General features: G+C 38.1%; 1 protein-coding gene and 1 pseudogene across 1 annotated transcript in view; both read right to left on the reverse strand.

Moving 5' to 3' along the window:
- KLF8 (KLF transcription factor 8) overlaps positions 1-23,471 on the reverse strand; it is a 340,994-nt gene that overhangs the window by 156,385 nt on the left and 161,138 nt on the right. The window lies entirely within an intron of this gene.
- On the reverse strand, positions 5,705-6,026 carry LOC140628072 (ATP synthase subunit e, mitochondrial pseudogene; annotated as a pseudogene).

The following is a 23,471-nucleotide window of genomic DNA, read 5'->3' on the forward strand; positions in this document are numbered from 1 at the left end:
TTTGGGGGATGAATCTGGATAAAGGTTTATCAATTCTGTAGATCTTTTCAAAGAACCATCTCTGAGTTTCATTTATCTGTGCTACTGTGTTTTTAGTTTCTATATAATTTATTTCTGCTTTAGTCTTTAGTAGTTCCTTCCTTCTGCTAGCTTTCCATTTTCTTTGTTCTTTTTCCAGCACCTTTTGGTGTAAGGTTAAGTTGTTTCTTTGAGATTTTTCTTGCCTTGTGAGATAGGATTGCATTACTATACACTTCCCTCTTTGAATTGCTTTTGCTGCATCCCAAGGATTTTGAGCTGATGTTTTAGTTTGTTTTTTATAATATTAGTTATTCTATTCTATTCTATTCTATTCTATTCTATTCTATTCTATTCTAATGTATTCTATTCTAGTTTTATGTGTGCTACGTGTGGTGTGTGTGTTGTTTCAGTGTTGTTATTTGTTTTTGTGGTGTTAATTGTGTGTGGCGTGTGTGTGGTATATGCTGCATGCATGGAATTTGTGTGCTGTGTGTTACATTTTGGAGTGTGTGCGTGGTGTTTGTGTGTACATGTGGTTTGTGTGTTTTTTTTTTATTTTATTTATTTTATTTTATTTTATTTTTTTTCTTTAGCATTTATTGGTTTGTGTGTTATATACATTCTTTGTGTGTTTTGTTTGGTGTGTGCACTGTTTGCATACCATATTGTGGAGTGTGTGAGGTATGTGTGTATTGTGTGTGTGGTATATATGCACTTTCTATGTATTTATTGTGTGGTTTGTGGTATATTTGTGGTGTATATGTACTGTGAGTTCTATATATGTGGTTTACATGTGTTATGTATGCAGTGTGTGGCTAGTATAGCTGTCTTTTATGTATGTTTTATAAATTGTGTGTTTGAATGTTGTTGGGATGATGTGTGTGTTTTTGTAGTATATATTTGGTGTGTGTTTTGGATATGTGGTGCGTATGTGATGTGTGGGTGCTTTGTGTGTGCAGTATGGATAGTATATGTGTATATTATATATGTGTGAAGGGTATGGGATAAATTTCTGTGTATGTATGCACTCTGTGTGTGTGGTGTATGGTGTATATTAGGTGTGTGTCGATATAATGTGTTTGTGTGATGTATGTGTGATTTGTGGATTATGTTTTTATTTTATTTCATTTTATTTTGTTAAATTTATATTTTAATTCCATTGTCATTAACATATAGTGCTATATTAGTTTCAGGTGTACAATATTGTGATTCAACAATTATCCAGTGCTCATCATGATAAGCGTAATCTTTAATCCCCATCACATATTTCACCCAGCCCCCACCCACCTACAGTATGTTCTCTTGTTCAGCTTCTTCTCTTCAATTAAGAATCTGTTTTGTGGTTTATATCTCTTTTATTTTCCTTTTCTCATTTGTTTTATTAATTAAATTCCACATATGAATGAAATATATGTTATTTGTCTTTCAGTGGCTGATTAGTCTGCTTAGCATTATACTCTCTACTTCCATCCATGTTGTTGCAAATGGCAAGAATTCATTGTATTTATGGCTGAATATATATATATTATATATATATTATATATATATTGCAAAGTGAATTTGATTTAACAAATCAAATGTGATTTAAACAGATATAAACAGATAAATGAAACTCAGACAAATTTCAGAAATTGAATTATATATATAAAATCATATATATATATATATATATATATATATCCTACATATATATCCTACATCTTCTTTTTCCATTCATCAATCGATGGACACTTGGGCTGCTTCCATAATTGGGCTATTGTAAATAATGTAAATTTGTAATCAGTGCTGCTACAAACAAGGTTGCACGTATACCTTTGTGTATTTTGTTGGTAGGTACTGAGTAGTGTGATTATTGGATCATAAGATAGCTCTACTTAAATAATTTGAGTAAACTCCATACTGTCTTCAACAGTGGTTTCATCAGTTTGCATTCTCAACAACAATGCATGAGGGTTCCTTTTTCTCCACATCCTTCCCAACATCTGTTGTTTCTTATGTTGATTTTAGCCATCTGACAGGTGTGAGCTGATATCTCATTGTAGTTTTATTTTACATTTCCCTGATGATGAGTGATGCTGAGCATCTTTTCATGTGTCTTTTGGCCATCTGGATGTCTTCTTTCTTTATTTTTTTTTTTTTGGATGTCTTCTTTAGAGAGGTGTCTGTTCATGTCCTTTGTCCATTTTAAAATTAGATTATTTGTTTTTGGGTATTGAATTATATCAATTGTTTCTATAATTTGGATAAAATAACTTATCAAATATGTAATTTACAAATATCTTCTTCTATTCCATAGGTTGAATTTAAGTTTTGTTTATTGTTTCCTTCACTGTTCAGAAACACTTTGCTTTGATGTAGTCCCAATAGTTTATTTTTGCTTTTATTTCCCTTGCTTCAGGAGAGGTGTCTACAACAATGTCGCTACAGCTGATGCCAGAGAAATTACTGTCTATGTTCTCTCCCAGCATTTTTATGGTTTCAGGCCTTACATCTAGGTCTTTGATCCACGTTGAATTATTTTTGTGTATGGCTAAGAACGTGGTCCAGTTTCATTCTTTTGCATGTAGCTGACCAGATATGACCAGATTTCCCAGCATAATTTATTGAAGAGACTTTCTCTCATTCTTTCCTCCTTTTTTGAAGATTATCACCATATAATTGTGGATTTATTTCTAGGTTTTCTATTCTGTTCCAGTGATCTATGTATCTATTTCTGTGCCAGTACCATATTGTTTGGTTACTACATCTTTATAGTATAACTTGGATTCTGGTATTGTGATACCTCTAGTATTGTGGGTTTTTTGTTTGTTGTTGTTTTTTAAGACTGCTTTGGTTATTCAAAGTCTTTTATGGTTCCATACACATTTTAGGATTCTTTGTTCTATCTCTGTGGAAAATGCTATTGATATTTTGACAGGGATTGAATTAAACCTGTAGATTGCCTAAGGTAATATGGGAACTTTAATAATATTTGTTCTTCCAATCCATGTGCATGGGATATCTTTCCATTTCCTTAAGTCATCTTTAATTTCTTTCTTCAGTATTTTATGGTTTTCAAAGTACAGTTGTTTCACCTCTTTGGCTAGGTTTATTCTAGGTATTTTATTATTTTGGTGCAATTGTAAATGGTATTATCCTTTTTAATTTCTCTTCTTGTTGCTTCATTTTTAGTATGTACAAATGTAATGGATTTCTCTGTATTGATTTTGTATTGTAAGATTTTTCTGAATTCACTCATCAGTTCTAGTAGTTTTGTTTTGTTTTGGTGGAGTCTTCAGGGTTTTCTATACATAGTATCATGTCACTTGCAAATAGTGGAAGTTTTACTTCTTCCTTACCTATTTGGATGCCTTTTATTTCTTTTTGTTTTCAGATTGCTGTGGGTAGGACATAGGTACACTATGTTGAATGAAAGTCATGATAGTGAACCTCCTTGCCTTGTTGCTGAACTTACAGGAAAAGTTCTTTGTTTTTCCCATTGAGTATGGTATTAACTGTGGGCTTTTTCATGTAAAGCCTGAATTATGTTGAAGTATGTTCCCCTCTAAATTTATTTTGTTGATTTTTTTTACTATAAATTGATGTTGTAATTTGTTATATCCTTCTGCATCTATTGAAAAGATTATATGGGTTTCATTCTTTGTCTTATTGATGTGGCATATCACATTGATTTGTGAACATTCAACTACTTTTGACAGGAATAAATCCCACTTCATGTGGTGAATATTATTTTTTAAAGTATTGTTATTTTTCCCTATTTTGTTGACAATTTTTGCATTTATGTTCATCAGAGATGTTGGCCTGAATTTCTCTTTTTTGGTTATGTCTTTATTGGTTTTGGTATCAGGGTAATACTGACCTCACGAATGAATTTGGACATTTTCTTTCCTCTTCTATGTTTTGGAATAGTTTGAGAAATTTAGATGTTAACTCTTCTTTAAATGTTGGTAAAATTCATGTGCATAGCCATCTGGTCCTGGAGTTTTCTTTGTTGGGAATTTTGTTATTACTCATTCACTTTCCTTGCTGGTTAATGATCTCTAAAATTTTTCTATTTCTTTATGTTTCAGTTTTGGTAGGTTTTTATAAAAAAATATTTATTTATTCATGAGAGACACAGAGAGAGGCAGAGACATAGGCAGAGGGAGAAGCAGGCTCCCTGCAGGGAGCCTGATCCAGAACTCAATCCCAGGACCCTGGGATCATGACCTGAACCAAAGGCAGATGATCAACCACTGAGCCAGGTGCCTAGTAGTTTATTTGGTTGTAAAAAATTATTCATTTCTAAGGTTAGGTTATTTATTTGAGACTTCCCTTGTTTCTTGAGGTATGCTTGTATTGCTATAAACTTCCTTCTTAGAACCATTTTTGGTGCATCCCAATATTTTGGATCTTTGTGTTTTCATGTTCTTTTGCTGATTTGTTTCTGATTTGCTCTTTGATTCCTTAATTGATCTATTCATTGTCTAGGAACATGTTCTTTAACCTCCATGTATTTGCCCTTTTTCCATATCATTATTTTCTAGTTTCATAGTGTTGTCATAAAAATGTATGGTATCATTTCCGTCTTTTTTAACATGTTAAGATATGTTTTTTGGTCTCATGTGTGTTCTATTCTGGATAATGTCTCATGTGCACTTGAAAAGAATGTATTTTTATGTTTTAGGATGCAATGATCTGAATATGTCTGTTAGATCTATCTGGCCTATTGTGTCATTCAAAGCCACTGTTTCCTTGTTGATTTTCTGTTTAGGTGATCTTTCCATCAATGTATGGGAGGGACGTTAAGGTCCTCTACTGTTATTGTATTGGTATAGAGTAGCTCCCTTACATTTGTTATTTGCAGTTTTATGTATTTGAGTGTTCTCATGTTGGGTGCATAAATATTTACAATTGGTTAAACCTTCTTGTTAGATTCCCCCTTTATTATTATGTAGTGTCCTTCTTTGTCTCTTGTTATAGACTTTGTTTTAATGTCTTTTTATTGTCCAATATAAATATTGCTACCCTGGCTTTCTTTTGATGTCCATTTGCATGAGAAACATTTCTCCATCCCCTCACTTTCAATCTTTACATGCCTTTGGGTCTGAAATGAGTCTCTTGTAGGCAGCATATAGATGGATTTTTTCTTTTTCTTTTTAAAAAGATTTTACTTATTTATTTAGGAAAGACACAGAGACACAGGCAGTAGGAGAAGCAGGCTCCCTGTGGGGCGTCTGATGTGAGACTCGATCACAGGACCCCGGGATCACACCCTGAGCCGAAGGCAGATGCTCAACCACTGAGCTACCCAGGAGTCCCTGGATTTTTTTTCTTTTAAAGATTTTATTTATTCATTTATTAGAGAGAGAACAAGTGGGTGGAGGGACAGAGTGAGAGAGAAGCAGACTCCTCACTGAGCAAGGAGCCAGATATGGGGGCTCGATCTCAGGACTCTGGAATCAAGACCTGAGCTGAAAGCAGACACTTAACCAACTGAGCCACCCAAGTGCCCTGGATTTTTTTTTTATCTACTTCATCACCTTATGTCTGGATATGATTTGGAATGTTTCTTCCATGTATGTTCAAAGTAATTATTGATAGGTATGTATTCAGTACCATTTCGTTACTTGTTTTGTGGTTGTTTTTGTAGTTTCTCTGGTACTTTCTTACCTTCTCTTTCTTGTGGTTTTATGGTGTTATTTAGTGATGTACTTGAATTCCTTGTCTTTATTCTTTGCATATATATTGCTGGGGATTTTTTCCCACAAAACACAGAAAGCTTTATTCATCCACAGAGAAAGGCCGGCTCATGTTATTATGCTGCCATCTTGGGCTTTTGCCAGTTCTCTCTCAATTTGTTTCTGTTCATCCTGCTTCTCTTTCTCTTCAGCTGCTATCTTCCTTTCCTCTTCTGCCTGAGGTTTTAGGTAACTGTAGCATTTGGCTCCATTGGCCACACCAAGGAACAGGACAGAGTAGCATTTGAACTTGATGAGCAAACAGACCTGCATGAGTGATACCATCTTGTCCATTGCTATTACTGGTCTTTGTTTTGCGATTACTGTTAGGTTTGTAGATAATATCTTCATATTAGCAGTCTATATTAAGTATTGTCACAAGTTTGAACCCACTATTTAATACTCTCTCTGCCAAATTTTAGTTATATGGTCCCATAATTTACATACTTTTATTTTACAAATGACGTTTTTTTGTGAATTGAAGTTTTTCAGTTATACTTATTTTTCAGACTTTCACTTATGGTCTTTCAGCTATGTCTCTCGCACTGGAAAGTAGCGGCCTTATTAAGAAGAAGTACTGTAGTGCTCTGCCATGTAGTTTCCTCTGTTCACCAGAACCTGGCACTTCAGATGTGTCTCCTATATGTAATGCATGTGCCCTGCTGTGGTGGTGATCCACTTTTTCCTTCAGCGCATCATCTGCAATGGCTCTCTTCACCAGTTGTGGGCAGTGTTTTGTCCTGCTGTTGTTAATGCGCTAATCCAAGGATGTCTTAGGCTTGAGATGAGTCAGAACAGGTGTTTTCCAGAGATACAGCAGCACCAACCTGCATCCCCTGAGAAGCTTTCCTTTGTGGGTGGGACGTGCAGTCAGACCAGTTGTCTGCCTCAAATCCACTGCTGGGGCCTCACTGGTGTGTGTTATCTTTCCCTTTCTCCCAAGTAGGAGTGTCTTTGGAATAGGAATGCTGCTCAGCACTTTAGGGGCTGCTTGTATACTGCCAGGCCTGTGGTACAACCCTGTTTAGGTCCCAGCCAACAGTGTATTTGGAGAGGGCGGATCCTTGGAGGTACAGTGCAGGGTGGTGTGGAGGGGTGGCAATGCTAACAAGCTTTGTGTACCTCAGGAGGGGTCCTGCAGCACTGGGACTGAAGCGGCCAGTTGAGCTCCACAGAAGCATAGCACAGGTGGTGCAGCAGAGGAACAATGGCAGCCCCACTAACCCACACAAAAGTATGATCTAGCATAAGAAGATTTTAAAAATGAAACCCATCTGTATAACTAGCTATTTGTCTTTTCCCCTCATTACACTGCCTTCCACATAACTGTCATTCAATTCAAATTTGTTCAATGAAGAGTGTTTAAGAAGTTTACAATACCTCACAATATGACCTAAATCCAATTCTCACATTAGCTGTATTTCCACATCAACTATGCACAAATTTAAGTTTTGCATTGTTTTTCTCCGTATTTCTGATCTGAGTTGTCAGTTTAATAAAACCTTCACTAACCTAGAATAAATGCAGTTAGTGACCTATTTTTTATCTCATTTGGTACATTACAAAAGAGTATCAGTTTGGCATGTAAATGGGTACAAAGACTTCACAAGTTGTTGTGATATAACCAAACAGATATATGCCAAGTCATTGATTTAAAGCGGAACCCCTTTATATTATGTCAAATATGAAAACATCTCCATTTTCTTCTTTTACCTTTTGGGTTTGTGGTTGAGATAGGAGTGGCAAGACTGTGTGGAGGCTCCTCAAAGAGTTAAAAATAGAACTACCCTACGACCTAGCAATTGCACTGCTGGAGATTTACCCCAAAGATACACATGCAGTGAAATGGCAGGACACCTGCACCCCAATGTTTATAGCAGCAATGTCCACAATAGCCAAACTGTGGAAGGACCCTTGGTGTCCATCGAAAGATGAATGGATAAAGAAGATGTGATATATATATATATATATATATATATATATATACACAATAGAATATTACTCAGCCATTAGAAACAATGAATACCCACCATTTGCTTCAACATGGATAGAACTGGAGGGTATTATGCTGAGTGAAGTAAGTCAATCGGAGGACAAACATTATATGGTTTCATTCATTTGGGAAATATAAAAAATAGTGAAAGGGAATAAAGGAGAAGGGAGAGAAAATGAGTGGGAAATATCAGTGAGGATGACAGAACATGAGAGAGTTCTAACTCTGGGAAATGAACAAGGGGTGGTGGAAAGGGAGGTGGGCGGGGGGTTGGAGTGACTGGGTGATGGGCATTGAGGGGAGCACTTGATTGGATGAGCACTGGATGTTATGCTATATGTTGGCAAATCGAACTCCAATAAAAATTATCTTTGTTTATCTTTGTGTATGGTGTAAGAGAATGGTCTAGTTTCATTCTTCTGCACATGGCTGTCCAATTGTTCAAGCACCATTTTCGAATAGACTGTCCTTTTTCCAGTGGATAGTCTTTCCTGCTTTGTTGAATATTAGTTGAACATAGAGTTGAGGGCCCATTTCTGGGTCTCTATTTTGTTCCATGGATCTATGTGTCTGTTTTTGTGCCAGTACCACACTGTCTTGATGATCACAGCTTTGTACTATAACTTGAAATCCAGCATTGTGATGCCCCCAGCTATGGTTTTTTTTTTCAATATTCCCCTGGCTTTTCTGATTCCACACAGATCAATAAATTTTTCATTCATTTGTTCAGCACTGTAGATAGTGAAAAAAGTCCCTTATGGAAGTTAGCTTTTAGTCAAGGGAAACAGATAATCAACAATATAGAATAGGTCAGAGAAAATAATAGAATATAGTAGGGATGGAGAGTGCTGGAGAGGGTGTTAGCATTTTATATAATCCTGTTTGGGGAGGTAATATTTGAAAAGAGTTCTAAAAGAAAGGAGAAAGTGAGCCATGTGGATATTGCAGGGAAGAGGAATACAGGCAGAGGAAATAACATTCAAAATGCCTGTGGCTTGGCCAAGGTGAATGGGGAAAGGTCATAGGATATGAGGTCAGAGAGGGTACAAAAGCCAAATAATATAGTTTCTTGTATACCAGATAAGTAATTTGGCTTTCAGTTTCAGTGAGATGGGAAGTTACTGGAGACCTTTGAGCAGAGGACTGACATGATCTGACGTAGGTTATAATAGGATCGCTCTGGATGGTGTATTAGGAATAAGTTTTGAGGGGCAAAGAAAGAGGAGGCAGTCCAGTTAAGAAGTTATTATAATACACCAGGGGATAGATGGTGGTAGTTCAGACTGGGGTGATATGTGGATGGTGGGGAGAATCAGTTGGCTTTTGGATATTCTGTTTTGTAATGTTAGAGTCAATAGCATTTGCTGGTGTATTTAATACATGTGAGATATAATGATGACTCTAAGGTTTTTGGCCTGATCAACTGTAAGAAGTTGCAATTTACTGAAAAGGAGAGGGCTATGAGGAACAGGTTGGTGAGAACTATGGGAAATTTGAATTTTGCTTTGGCTAGGTTAAGAAAGGGATAAGTTAAGATAAACAGGTGAAGATGAATAGTGCTCATGTCTTCCCTAGAGCCAGATCAAGTTTACCTGACTTAGGTGTTTTCTGAGGTAACATTCAAAATATAATACCAAAATTAATAACAATGATAAAAATTACTGCAATTAATTGAATAGAAAATATGTACCAGACACTGTGGGAACTTTATATGCATGATCTTATATTTCATCTTTCTCCAGACCATAAAAGTGAAAATTACGTTTCCTTTTTTTCAGAAAATATACCTGAGGTTCAGAGAGTTTAAACATCCTGGGCAAGAAATGACACTGTGCTGCTAAATGCCATGTATATCATACTCAAAGATCAGTATTGTATTTCTACTCTTGCCCATAAACTAGATTTAAACCATCCCTGCTATAGTATGATTTGTTGAATTTTATATTTGGGGAAATGAATATTACAGAAGGGAAAAGTTAATGCCTGACACTGGCAGTGATTCATATTTAAAGATACCGTAGTCCAGAGAAGGATTCCCTCATTAAAAAAAACTGCTGATAAAAATAAACAAGAGGAAAGATAGCAAAATTCACAAATACATAGAAATTAAATGACACAAAGCTGCACAGCCAATCGATCAAAACAGAAATAAAAAAGGACATTAACAATATTGAGACAAATAAAAATAGAAACACAACATCCCGAAATGTATGGGATGCAGATAAGACAGTTTAAAAAATAAGTTTATATGGATAAAGAAGATGTGGTTTATGTATACAATGGAATATTACTCAGCCATTAGAAATGACAAATACCCACCATTTGCTTCAACGTGGATGGAACTGGAGGGTAGTATGCTGAGTGAAATAAGTCAATCGGAGAAGGACAAACATTATATGTTCTCATTCATTGGGGAATATAAATAATAGTGAAAGGGAATAGAAGGGAAGAGAGAAGAAATGTGTGGGAAATATCAGAAAGGGAGACAGAACATAAAGACTCCTAACTCTGGGAAACGAACTAGGGGTGGTGGAAGGGGAGGAGGGCGGGGGGTGGGGGTGAATGGGTGACGGGCACTGAGGGGGGCACTTGACGGGATGAGCACTGGGTGTTATTCTGTATGTTGGCAAATTGAACACCAATAAGAAATAAATTTATTATTAAAAAAAGAAAAAAATAAGTTTATAGCCATAAACACATACTTCAAAAAAAAAAAAAGATAGATCTCAGAATGTCTGAGTGGCTCAGTAGTTGAGCGTCTGCCTTCCTCTCAGGACATGATCCCGGGGTCCCAGGATCGATTCCGGCATCGGGTTCCCTGCATGGAGCTTGCTTCTCCCTCTGCCTGTGTCTCCTTCTCTCTTTCTTTCTGTGTCTCTCATGAATAAATAAATAAAATCTTTTTTAAAAAAGGTAGATCTCAAACAACCTAACATTATACATCTCAAGGAACTAGAAAAAGAGAAACCAACTAGCTCCAAATTTATCAGGAAGGAATAAATAGTAAAGATTAGAGCATATATAAGTAAAATAGAAAATGAAGGGGATCCCTGGGTGGCTCAGCAGTTTAGCGCCTGACTTTTGCCTGGGGCGTGATCCTGGAGTTCCGGGATCGAGTCCCACATCGGGCTGCCTGCATGGAGCCTGCTTCTCCCTCTGCCTGTGTCTCTGCCTCTCTCTCTCTCTCTTTCTCTCCCTCTCTCTGTGCGTCTCATGAATAAATAAATCAAATCCTTTAAAGAAAAGAAATTGAAAAACACAATAAAGATGATTAATAAAACTGAGTTGTTTCTTTTGAAAGAAAAACAAGGGATCCCAGGGTGGCGCAGTGGTTTGGCGCCTGCCTTTGGCCCAGGGCGCGATCCTGGAGACTCAGTATCGAATCCCACCTCGGGCTCCCGGTGCATGCAGCCTGCTTCTCCCTCTATGTCTCTGCCTCTCTCTCTCTCTCTCTGTGTGACTATCATAAATAAATAAAAAAAAAGAAAAACAAAATTGACAAATCTTTAACTAAACTAACCAAGAAAATAAGAGAGAGGATTTGAATAAGTAAATTTAAAGTAAAAGAGGGGATATTACAACTGGTATCACAGAAATACAAAAGATCATAAAAGATTATTATTAAAAATTATACAACAACAAATTGGAAAACCTAGAAGTGGAGAAATTTTTAGAAACATACAAGCTACCAAATCTGAATCATGAATAAATAGAAAATATAGATAGAACAATAATGAGAGAGGATATTAAATCAGTATACAAAAACTCCTCCTAAAAGGATAATTTAGGACCAGGTAATTTCACTGGTGTGTTCTACCAAATATTTAAAGAATTAATGTCAATCCTTTTCTACTCTTCCAAAAATTGAAGAGAAGGTAACACTCTCAAACTCATTTCATGATGCCATAATTATCTTGCTACCAAGGGCAGGTAATAACACTACAAAAGAAGGAGGAATTAAGTTGGTGGAGGAGTAGGGGGATCCTGAGCTTGTCCTGTCCCTTGAAACCATGTAGATCAATATGCAATTATTTTGAACAACTAGAGATATGATCTGAGGATTAAGAAAACAATGCATAGTAGGAGGTAGAGAATGTGGCAGATGTGAGATTTGGTGCTGTGAACTGGGGGAGAGGAAAGAATGGGGCTCTCAAGGGGAGTGAGCAGGAGAGAGTTCAGTGAGGAGGGATCACACAGTAACCCTCAGTGAGGAGATCCTCTGGGTCTAACTGGGAGAGATCATTCTCCTCCCCAGAGTACATTTGGAAGAGAATATTTTGCCTTTCCGAGGACAAAAGGTCAACTGGGGGCCATTGGGTAGCACTCAACAGCAAGGACAGAAATGTGCAGAGTTCAAATTACCTAACAGACTTTCAGTGTGAGCTACAATACATTGAAACCTTTCTGTGTCCACCGAGCTGGTGCTTTTCTGAGACAGAACTGAGCAGAGAGCAGAAACAAGGGATGACTGCAGATAACTTGGCTGCTGCTTTTCACTCTCATGCCACAATAGATTCGAGTCTCTGTGTGACTGCATTTCTGTAACAGAATAGCATAGGGAATTGAGTCGCATATGGATGGCCTATAACCTGATTCCAGCCTTTCTCTGAGTGTTAAAGTAAATTCTAGCTTTCATGTGTGAACTGTGTGACTGTTTTCTGGGACAGGATGGTGCTGGGAATACCATGAGGCCCTCTTCCTCCTCCCGTACCTTGCCAAGTCCTTAGAACTTAGAATTTTGAATCTCAGCCAGAGATAAAATATAGGAGATCTGTGGCACCAGTTAATGCACACACCTCAGGAACAGATAGGTTAAGGGCAGAGAACTGATGGAAGCCTGGGACATAGGAAATTGCTTGCTTTTCTGTAAGGACCTCCTAAACAACAGTAGCCAAGAGTTCCTCACCCTGGGGACAGGGTGATTCCATATTCTTCCTCCTCCACCACCTCTGCTTCCAATCCACTCCCCCAAGCAAAATCAAACTTCAGAGAGAAACACAGTGCCATCAGTGGAGGCTGGGGTCCTCCACTCAACTCTGCATCTGACAGCGGCATATAAAAAAGGGCAAGATAGCTCCTAAGCCAGCCCAGGAGGCCTCTTCCACAGAAGGCTCTTAGAATGTACCAAGTCTACTGATTAACGAATGCTCCAAAACATAAGATTCTGATGGAAATATGACCAGCAGTGTTTCTTTTTTCTCTCTCATTTTTTGGTGTGTGTGTGTGTGTGTGTGTGTGTGTGTGTATAGTCATTTGTAGTCTTCTTTGTTTCCTTCTCTTATTTTTTGGATCAAGTTTATTTCTTTTTTCTTTTTTCTTCTTTCCTTATCCTTTTACCTCATTTCCTTCTTATTCTTTGGCATCACGCTTACAGTTTTTTGTTTGTTTCCATTTTTGTTCCTTTTTATTCTCTTCCCTTGGACAGGCTTTTCTTTTTCTTCTACTTTTGTCTTTTGAAGGCTTATCTTTTTAAAAAATATTTTACTTATTTATTCATGAGAGACACACAGAGAGAGAGAAGCAGAGACACAGGCAGAGGGAGAATCAGGCTCCATGCGGGACCCCAATGTGGGACTCGATCCTGGGCCTCCAGGAACACTCCTTGGGCCGAAGTGCTAAACCACTAAGCCACAGGGGTTTCCCTGCAGGCTTATCTTAACAAACATATCAAAGCACACTTAGTTAGAGGCAAAAATACTCCACACTATAAGCAAGGAGGAAACCTAGAGGATGGACCAGGGAAAGAACAGAAAAAACACACCAGCAGAATGTACACAATATATAGCAGAAACACTTCCCAAAGTTTGTTGTTATTTTTGTTGTTGCATTTTTTAATTTTTGTCTCTTTCTTTCTTCTCTGGGCAAAATGACATGGAGAACTTCATTCCAAAAGAAAGACCAAGAGGTAATACTTCCAGGGACTTAATAAATACAGATAAAACTAAGACGTGTGAAGTAGAATTTAAAACAACCCAGGCACCTGAATGGCTCAGTTCATTAGGCTTCTGCCTTTGGCTCAGGTCATGATCCTGAGGTCCTGGGATTGAGCCCCATGTTGGGCTTCTTGCTTAATAGGGAGCTGGCTTCTCCCTCTCCCTCTGCCCCTCAGCCCTGCTTGTGCTCTCTCTCACTCAATCTCAAATAAATAAATCTTTTAAAAAACAATGATATTAAAGATACAAGCTGGGATCGAAAAAGAATAGAAGACAGTAGAAAAAAGCCCTTATGGCAGAAATAAAAGAACTAAAACCTAGTCAGGCCAAAATTAAAAATATTCTTACTGAGATTCAGTTGCAAGTGAAGGCCAGAAAAACAAAGATGAATGAAGCAGAATAGAGAGTCAGTGATATAGAAGACAAAATGATGAAAAATATGAAAGCTGAAAAGAAGAGGGAAAGAAAATTATTAGATCACAAAGGTAGACTGAGGAAACTCAGTGATTACCTAAAGCAAAATAATATCAGTATTATAAGAGTCCCAGAGGATGAAGAGAAGGACAGAGGGGCAGAAGGTTTAACCAAAAAATTATAGCTGAGAATTTCCCTAATCTGTGGAAGGAAACAAGCATTCATGTAAAGTAGCAAAACATGCATTCTTTTTGAGTACATGGAACATTCTCCAGAGTAATCACATACTGGGTCACAAATCAGGTATCAAAGCATGCAAAAAGATTGCATATTATCAGGTCACAATACTATGAAACTTGAAGTCAAGTACAAGAATATAAATGGAAGGACCACAAATACATGGAAGCTAGAGAGTATCCTACTAAAGAATGAATAGGGGAGCGCTAAGTTGGCGTGGGGCCTGCATGGGATGCCTGGACGGTTCTGGAGGCAGTGGGGAAAACTATGCTCAGGATGCTGGTGCCCAGAGCTCAGCGGCAGGGGAGGGAAAGATGGCAGAAGAGTAGGTGCCTTAACTCTACAGGCCCCACCAACTTACCTAGATTATGGTCAAATCATCCTGAAAACCTATAAATTTAACCTGAGATTTATTTTTTTAAAGATTTTATTTATTTACTCATGAGAAACAGAGAGGCAGAGACACAGGCAGAGGGAGAAGCAGGCTTCATGCAGGGAGCCTGATGTGGGACTCGATCCCGGGACTCCAGGATCAGGCCCTGGGCTGAAGGCAGCACTAAACCGCTGAGCCACCTGGGCTGCCCTAACCTGAGATTTAAAGAGAGAATAGCTGGACTGCTACAGAGAGAAGGGTTTTCACTTCAAACAAGAATCATCTAAGGTGAAACTTACTAGGTCGTGGTTGATATTCTTGATGCAGCCCACTCATACAGCCAATCTGCACTGAGCAAAATGATTGGAAAGAAGGACTCACCACAAAGGAAAAAATCAGAAGCAGTACTCTGTGCCACAGAGTTACAGAATCTGGAATAAAATTGAATGTCAGAAAGCCAAAAGAAGAGCACAATTTTAAAGCTACTGGAGGCTCTAGAAAAAAACATAAAGGAATCAAGAGACATCATGACTGCAGAATTTAGAGCTAATCAGGCTGAAACTAAAAATCAATTAAATGAGATGCAATCCAAACTGGAGGTCCTAATGACGAGGGTTAATGAGGTCCAAGAAAGAGTGAGGGACATAGAAGACAAGTTGAGCTCAAGGAATGAAGCTGAAGAAAAACAGAAAAGCAATTAAAGACCATGAGAAAAGGTTAAGGGAAATAAATGACAGCCTCAGATAGAAAAATCTACATAAACTGGGGTTCCAGAGGGTGCTGAGAGGGAGAGAGGGCCAGAAAGCAAATTTGGACAAATCATAGCTGAGAACTTCCCAAATTTGGGGAAGGAAATAGGCATTCAGATCGAGGAGATGGAGAGGTACCTCCTAAAATCAATAAAAACAATTCAACACCTCAACATTTAACAGTGAAACTTGCAAATTCCAAAGATAAAGAGAAAATCCTTAAAGCAGCAAGAGACAAGACATCCCTAACTTATTTGGGGAGAAATATTAGATTAAAGCACACCTCTCCATGAAGACCTGTCAGGCAAGAAAGGGTTGGCAGGATATATTGAGGGTTGGAAATGAGAAGAAAATGCACCAAGAAGACTATATCCAGCAACGCTTTCACTCAGAATAGAAGGAGAGATAAAGAGCTTCCAAGATAGGCAGAAACTGAAACCAGCCTCTGCAAAAATTGTTAAGGGGGTCTCTGTAAAAGACAGAGGATACCCAAAAATACAAACCACAAAAACAGGGACTGAATAGGTATTATGATGACAGTAAATTTGTATCTTGCAATAGTAACTCTGAATGTGAGTGGGCTTACTGATCCCATCAAAAGGCCCAGGGTTTCAGACTGGATAAAAAAACAAAACCCATCTATATGCTGTCTACAAGAGACTCATTCTAGACCTAAGGACACCTACAGTCTGAAAATAAAAGGTTATCATTCAAAAGGTCCTCAAAAAAAGACTATCCACTGGAAGAAAGACAGTCTCGTCAATAAATGGTGCTGGGAAAATTGGACATTCACATGCAGAAGAATGAAACTAGACCACTCACTTTCACCATACACAAAGATAAACTCAAAATGGATGAAAGATCTAAATGTGAGACAAGAGTCCATCAAAATCCTAGAGGAGAACACAGGCAACACCTTTTTTGAACTTGGCCACAGTAACTTCTTCCAAGATACATCCACGAAGGCAGGAGAAACAAAAACAAAAATGAACTATTGGGACTTCATCAAGATAAGAAGCTTTTGCATTGCAAAGGATACAGTCAAAAAACTAAAAGACAATCTACAGAATGGGAGAAGATATTTGCAAAGGACGTATCAGATAAATGGCTAGTTTCCAAGATCTATAAAGAACTTATTAAACTCAGCACCAAAGAAACAAACAATCCAATCATGAAACGGACAAAAGACATGAACAGAAATCTCACAGAGGAAGACATAGACATGGCAAATAAGCACATGAGAAAATGCTCTGCATCACTTGTCATAAGGGAAATACAAATCAAAACCACAATGAGATACCACCTCACACCAGTGAGAAAGGGGCAAATTAACAAGGCAGGCAACCACAAATTTTGGAGAGGATGTGGAGAAAGGGTAACCTTACTGTACGGTTTTTTGGAATGGGAACTGGTGCAGCCACTCTGGAAAACTGTGTGGAGGTTCCTCAAAGAGTAAAAAATACCTCTGCCCTACAACCCAGCTATTACATTGCTGGGGATTTACCCCAATGATACAGATACAATGAAACTCTGGGGCACCTGCACCCCAATGTTTCTAGCAGCCATGTCCACAATAGCCAAAGTGTGGAAGGAGCCTTGGTGTCCATCGAAAGATGATTGGATAAAGAAGATGTGGTTTATGTATACAATGGAATATTACCTAGTCGTTAGAAATGACAAATACACACCATTTGCTTCGACATGGATGGAACTTGAGGGTACTATGCTGAGTGAAGTAAGTCATTCGGAGAAGGACCAACATTATATGGTCTCATTCTTTTGGGGAATATAAAATATAGTGAAAGGGAATAAAGGGGAAAGGAGAAAAATGAGTGGGAAATATCAGAAATGGAAACAGAATATGAGAGACTCCTACCTCTGGGAAAAGAACTAGGTGTGGTGGAAGGGGAGGTGGGTGGGGGTGGGGGTGACTGGGTGACAGGCACTGAGGGAGGCACTTGATGGGAGGAGCACTGGGTGTTATTCTATATGTTGCCAAATTGAACACCAAAAAACAATAAATTTACATAAAAAATACCATGGGCTTTTTGCTGTGAGTTGGAACAAATCATCTTAAGATTTCAGTGGAATCAGAAAAGACCCCGAAGAGCCAGGGGAATTTAAAAAAAGAAAACCATAGCTGGGGGCATCACAGTGCCACATTTCAGGTTGTACTACAAAGCTGTGGTCGTCAAGACAGTGTGGTACTGGCATAAAAACAGAAACAGAGATCAATGGAACAGAATAGAGAATCCAGAAGTGGACCCTCAACTTTATGGTCAACTAATATTCGATAAAGGAGGAAAGACTATCCACTGGAAGAAAGACAGTCTCTTCAATAAATGGTGCTGGGAAAGTTGGACATCCACATGCAGAAGAATGAAACTAGACCACTCTCTTTCACCATACACAAAGATAAACTCAAAATGGATGAAAGATCTAAATGTGAGACAAGATTCCATCAAAATCCTAGAGGAGAACACAGGCAACACCCTTTTTGAACTTGGCCCCAGTAACTTCTTGCAAGATACACCCATGACGGCAAAAGAAACAAAAGCAAAAATGAACTATTGGGACTTCATCAAGATAAGAAGCTTTTGCACAGCAAAGGATACAGTCAACAAAACTAAAAGACAACCTACAGAATGGGAGAAGATATTTGCAAATGACATATCAGATAAAGGGCTAGTTTCCAAGATATATAAAAACTTATTAAACTCAACAGCAAAGAAACAAACAATCCAATCATGAAATGGGCAAAAGACATGAAGAGAAATCTCACAGAGGAAGACGTAGACACGGCAGCATGCACATGAGAAAATGCTCTGCATCACCTGCCATCAGGGAAATACCAATCAAAACCACAATGAGATACCACCTCACACCAGTGAGAATGGGGAAAATTAACAAGGCAGGAATCCACAAATGTTGGAGAGGTTGCGGAGAAAAGGGAACCCTCTTACACTGTTGGTGGGAATGTAAAATGGTGCAGCCACTCTGGAAAACTGTGTGGAGGTTCCTCAAAGGGTTAAAAATAGATCTGCCCTAGGATCCAGCAATTGCACTGCTGGGGATTTACCCCAAAGGTACAGATGCAATGAAACGCTGGGACACCTGCACCCCGATGTTTCTAGCAGCAATGTCCACAATAGCCAAACTGTGGAAGGAGCCTCGGTGTCCATCGAAAGATGAATGGATAAAGTAGATGTAGTTTATGTATACAATGGAATATTACTCATCCATTAGAAATGACAAATACCGGCCATTTGCTTCGACATAGATGGAACTGGAGGGTATTATGCTGAGTGAAATAAGTCAATCGGAGAAGGACAAACATTATATGGCCTCATTCATTTGGGGAATATAAATAATAGTGAAAGGGAATAGAGGGGAAGGCAGGAGAAATGTGTGGGAAATATCAGAAAGGGAGACAGAACATAAAGACTCCTAACTCTGGGAAATGAACTAAGGGTGGTAGAAGGGGAGGAGGGCGGGGGGTGGGGGTGACTGGGTGGCGGGCACTGAGGGGCGCACTTGACGGGATGAGCACTGGGTGTTATTCTGTATGTTGGCAAATTGAACACCAATAAAAAATAAATTTATTATTAAAAAAAGAAAAGAAAAAGAAAATCAGATCTAGGGGCATCAGAATGTCGGATATTAAGTTGTACTACAAATTTGTGATCATCAAGACAGTGTGGTACTGGCTCAGAAACAGACACATAGATCAATGGAACATAATAGAAAATCCAGAAAGGGACTCTCAACTTTATGTTTAACTAATATTCGACAAAGCATAGAAGTTATCCACTGGAAAAAATTGGAATCCACATGCAGAAGAATGAAACTAGACCATTCTCTTACAGCATGCTCAAAGATAAACCCAAAATGGATGAGAGATCTAAATGTGCGACAAGAATCCATCAAAACCCTAGAGAAGAACACAGGCAACACCCTTTTAACTTGGCCACAGCAACTTCTTGCAATGTACATCTATGAAGGCAAGGGAAACAAATGGGAAAATGAACTATTGGGACTTCATCAAGATAAAAATATTCTGCACAGCAAAAGAAACAGTCAACAAAACTTAAAGACAACCTACAGAATGGGAGAAGATATTTGCAAAGGACATATCAGATAAAGGGCTAGTATCCAAGATCTATAAAGAACTTATTAAACTCAACAGCAACGAAACAAACAATCCAATCATGAAATGAGCAAGAGACATGCCCAGAAATTTCACAGAGGAAGACATAGACATGGCTAACAAGCACATGGGAAAATGCTCTGCATCACTCGCCATCCAGGAAATACAAATCAAAACCACAGTGACGTACCACCTCATATCAGTGAGAATGGTGAAAATTAACAATACAGGAAACAACAAATGTTGGAGAGGATGTGGAGAAAGAGGAACCCTCTTGCACTGTGGTTGGGAATGGGAACACTGGTACAGCCACTCTGGAAAACTGCGTGTAGGTTCCTCATAGATTTAAAAATAGACCTACCCTTCGACTCAGCAATTGCAGTCCTGGGGATTTATCCCACTGATACAGATGCAGGGAAACGGCAGGTTCCTGCACCCCAAAGTTTATAGCAGCAATGTCCACAATAACCAAACTGTGGAAGGAGCCTCGGTGTCCATCGAAAGATGAATGGATAAAGAAGATGTGGTATAAACATATTCAACACTATATTACTTCCCCATTTGATACGATGAATAGCCACCATTTGCTTCAGTGTGGATGGAACTGGAGGGTATTATCCTGAGTGAAGTAAGTCAATCAGAGAAAGAGAAACCTTGTATGGTTTCATTCATTCGGGGAATATAAAAATTAGTGAAAGGGATTAAAGGGGAAAGGAGAGAAAATGAGTGGGAAATATCATAAAGAGTGACAGAACATGAGAGACTCCTAACCCTGGGTATGAAGAAGGGGTAGTGAAAGGGGAGGTGGGCGGGTGGATGGCATGAGTGGGTGATGGGCATTGAGGAGAACACTGATGGGATGAGCATTGGGTGTTATGCTATATGTTGGCAAATCAACCTCCAATAAGTAGATATACACACACTGTAAAAGAATGATAGGTCAACAACAAAATTAAAGAAGAATTTATTTACATTTATTTTAAAAGATTTTATTTATTTATCCATGAGACACAGAGAGAGAGATAGAGGCAGATACATAGGAAGATAGAGATGCAGGCTGCATGCAGGTATCCCAGTGCAGGACTCGATCCTAGGATTCCAGGATCACACCCCGAGCCTAAGGCAAATGCTCAACTGCTCAAGCTACCCAGGCGTTCCTAAAGAAGAATTTAAAAAATACATGGAAGCATATGTAAATGAAAACATGAGAGTTCAAAACTTTTGGGATTCAGCAAAGCAGTTCCCAAAGGGAAATATATAGCAATGGAGGCCTTCCTCAAGAAACAAGAAATGTCTCCAATATACAAATTAACCTTACATTTAAAGGTGCTGGAAAAAGAACAGGAAATAAAGCCTAATCCAGCTGGAGAAATGATAAAGATTAGAGCAGAAATCAATGACAGAAATAAAAAAATAGAACAGATCAATGAATGTAGGAGCTCTTTCCCTGAAAGTGTTAATAGGATTGATAAACCTCTATGCAAACTTATCAAAAAGAAAAGACAAAGGCCCCAAATGAATGAAACACATGAATGAAAGAGGAAAGTTCACAACAACACCAAAGAAAGAAATACAAATAATTACAAGAGAATACTATGACAAATTTTATGTCAACCAATTATGCAATCTAGAAGAAATGAATATATTTCTAGAAACATATAAACTACCAAAACTGAAACAGGAAGGAATAGAAAACCTGAACAGACTGACAACCAGCAACTTAATTAAATCGTACTGGTTTAATTAAAAATTAATTTTTGGGATCCCTGGGTGGCGCAGCGGTTTGGCGCCTGCCTTTGGCCCAGGGCGCGATCCTGGAGACCCGGGATCGAGTCCCACGTCGGGCTTCCGGTGCATGGAGCCTGCTTCTCCCTCTGCCTGTGTCTCTGCCTCTCTCTCTCTCTCACTGTGTGCCTATCATAAATAAATAAAAAAATTAAAAAAAAAAATAAAAATAAAAATTAATTTTTTAAAAATTAAAAGTCTCCACTAAAACAAAATTTCAGGACCTAATGGCTTCTTGGAGAATTATACCGAATATTTTAAGAAGAATTAATACTTATTCTCCTGAAACTTTCCAAAAAATAGAAATAGGAGGAAAACTTTCAAACTCATTCTATGAGGCCAGCATTACCTTGATCCCAAAACCAGACAAAGATCCCACTAAAACTATTACAGACCAATATCCCTGATGGACATGGACATAAAAATACTCACCAACATACTAGCTAATCAGATCCAAGAGTCCATTAAAAGGATTATTCACCACGATCAAGTGGAATTTATTCCTGGGATGCAGGGGTGGTTCTATATCCACAAATCAATCAGTATGATATGACACATTCATATAGAAAGGACAAAATCATATGATCAACTCAATAGATGCAGATAAATCGTTTGACAAAATACAGCATCCTTTCTTGATAAAATCCCTCTGCCATTTAGTTATAGAGGGGACATATAACAACATCATAAAAGCCCTATATGAAAGCCTCACAACAAATATCATCCTCAATGGGGAAAAATGCCGAGAGCATTCCTCTAAGGTCAGGAATATGACAAGGATATCCACTCAGCACTATTGCTTAACATAGTACTGGATGTCCTAGCCTCAGTAATCAGACAACAAAAAGAATAAAAGGCATTCAAATCATCAAAGAAAAAGTCAAACCTTTACTCTTCTCTATGTACAAAACCTGAGAGACTCCACTAAAAATTTGCTAGTACTGATATAGGAGTTCAGCAAAGTTTCAGAATATAAAATCAATGCACAGAAGTCAGTTTAATTTCTATATACTAAGAATGAAGGAGAAGAAAGAGAAATTAAGGAATCAATCCAATTTACAATTGTACCAAAACCATAAGTTAACTAGGAATAAACCTAACCAAAGAGATAAAGAAAGGATCTGTCCTCTGAAAACTATAAAAGTTATGAAAGAAATTGAGGAAGACACAAAGCAATAAATAAATCCATGCTCAGAGATTAGAAGAACAAATATTGTTAAAATGTTTATGCTAACCAAAGCAATCTACACATTCAATGCAACCCCTATCAAAATAAGATCATCATTTTCACAGAGGTGAAATAATCTTAACATTTATATGGAACCAGAAAAGACTTAGAATAGCCAGAGGAATTTTGAAACAAAACCAAAGCTGGGGGCATCACAATTCCATACTTCAAGGTGTATTACAAAGCCCTAATCATCAAGACAGTATGGTACTGACACAAAAACAGATAGATCAATGAAACAGAATAGATAACCCTGAAATGGACCCTCAATCCTAAGATCAACTAATCTTCAACAAACCAGGAAAGAACATCCCAGGAAAAGAGACAGTCTATTCAACAAATGGTATTGAAAAAATTGGACAGCCACATGCAGACGAATGAAACTGAACCACTTGCTTACATCTTACAGAAAAATAAAATGGATTAAAGACCTAAATGTGAGACAGGAATACATCAAAATCATAGAGAGGAACACAGTCATCAAGCTCTTTGACCTTGGCTGTAGCAGGCTTGATAGACATGTCTTCAGATGCAAGGGAAACAAAAGCAAAAATGAACTTTTAGGATTTCATCAAGATAAAACCTTTTGTTGTTTTTTTATATATAAATTTATTTTTTATTGGTGTTCAATTTGCCAACATAGAATAACACCCAGTGCTCATCCCATCAAGTGCCCCCTCAGTGCCTGCCACCCAGTCACCCCCACCCCCTGCCCACCTCCCCTTCTACCACCCCTAGTTCATTTCCCAGAGTTAGGAGTCTCTCATGTTCTGTCTCCCTATCTGATATTTCCCACTCATTTTTTCTCCTTTCCCCTTTATTCCCTTTCACTATTTTTTATATTCCCCAAATTAATGAGACCATATAATGT

Source organism: Canis lupus, chromosome X, assembly GCF_048164855.1.
Source record: "Canis lupus baileyi chromosome X, mCanLup2.hap1, whole genome shotgun sequence".
NCBI classification, from domain to species: Eukaryota; Metazoa; Chordata; class Mammalia; order Carnivora; family Canidae; genus Canis; species Canis lupus.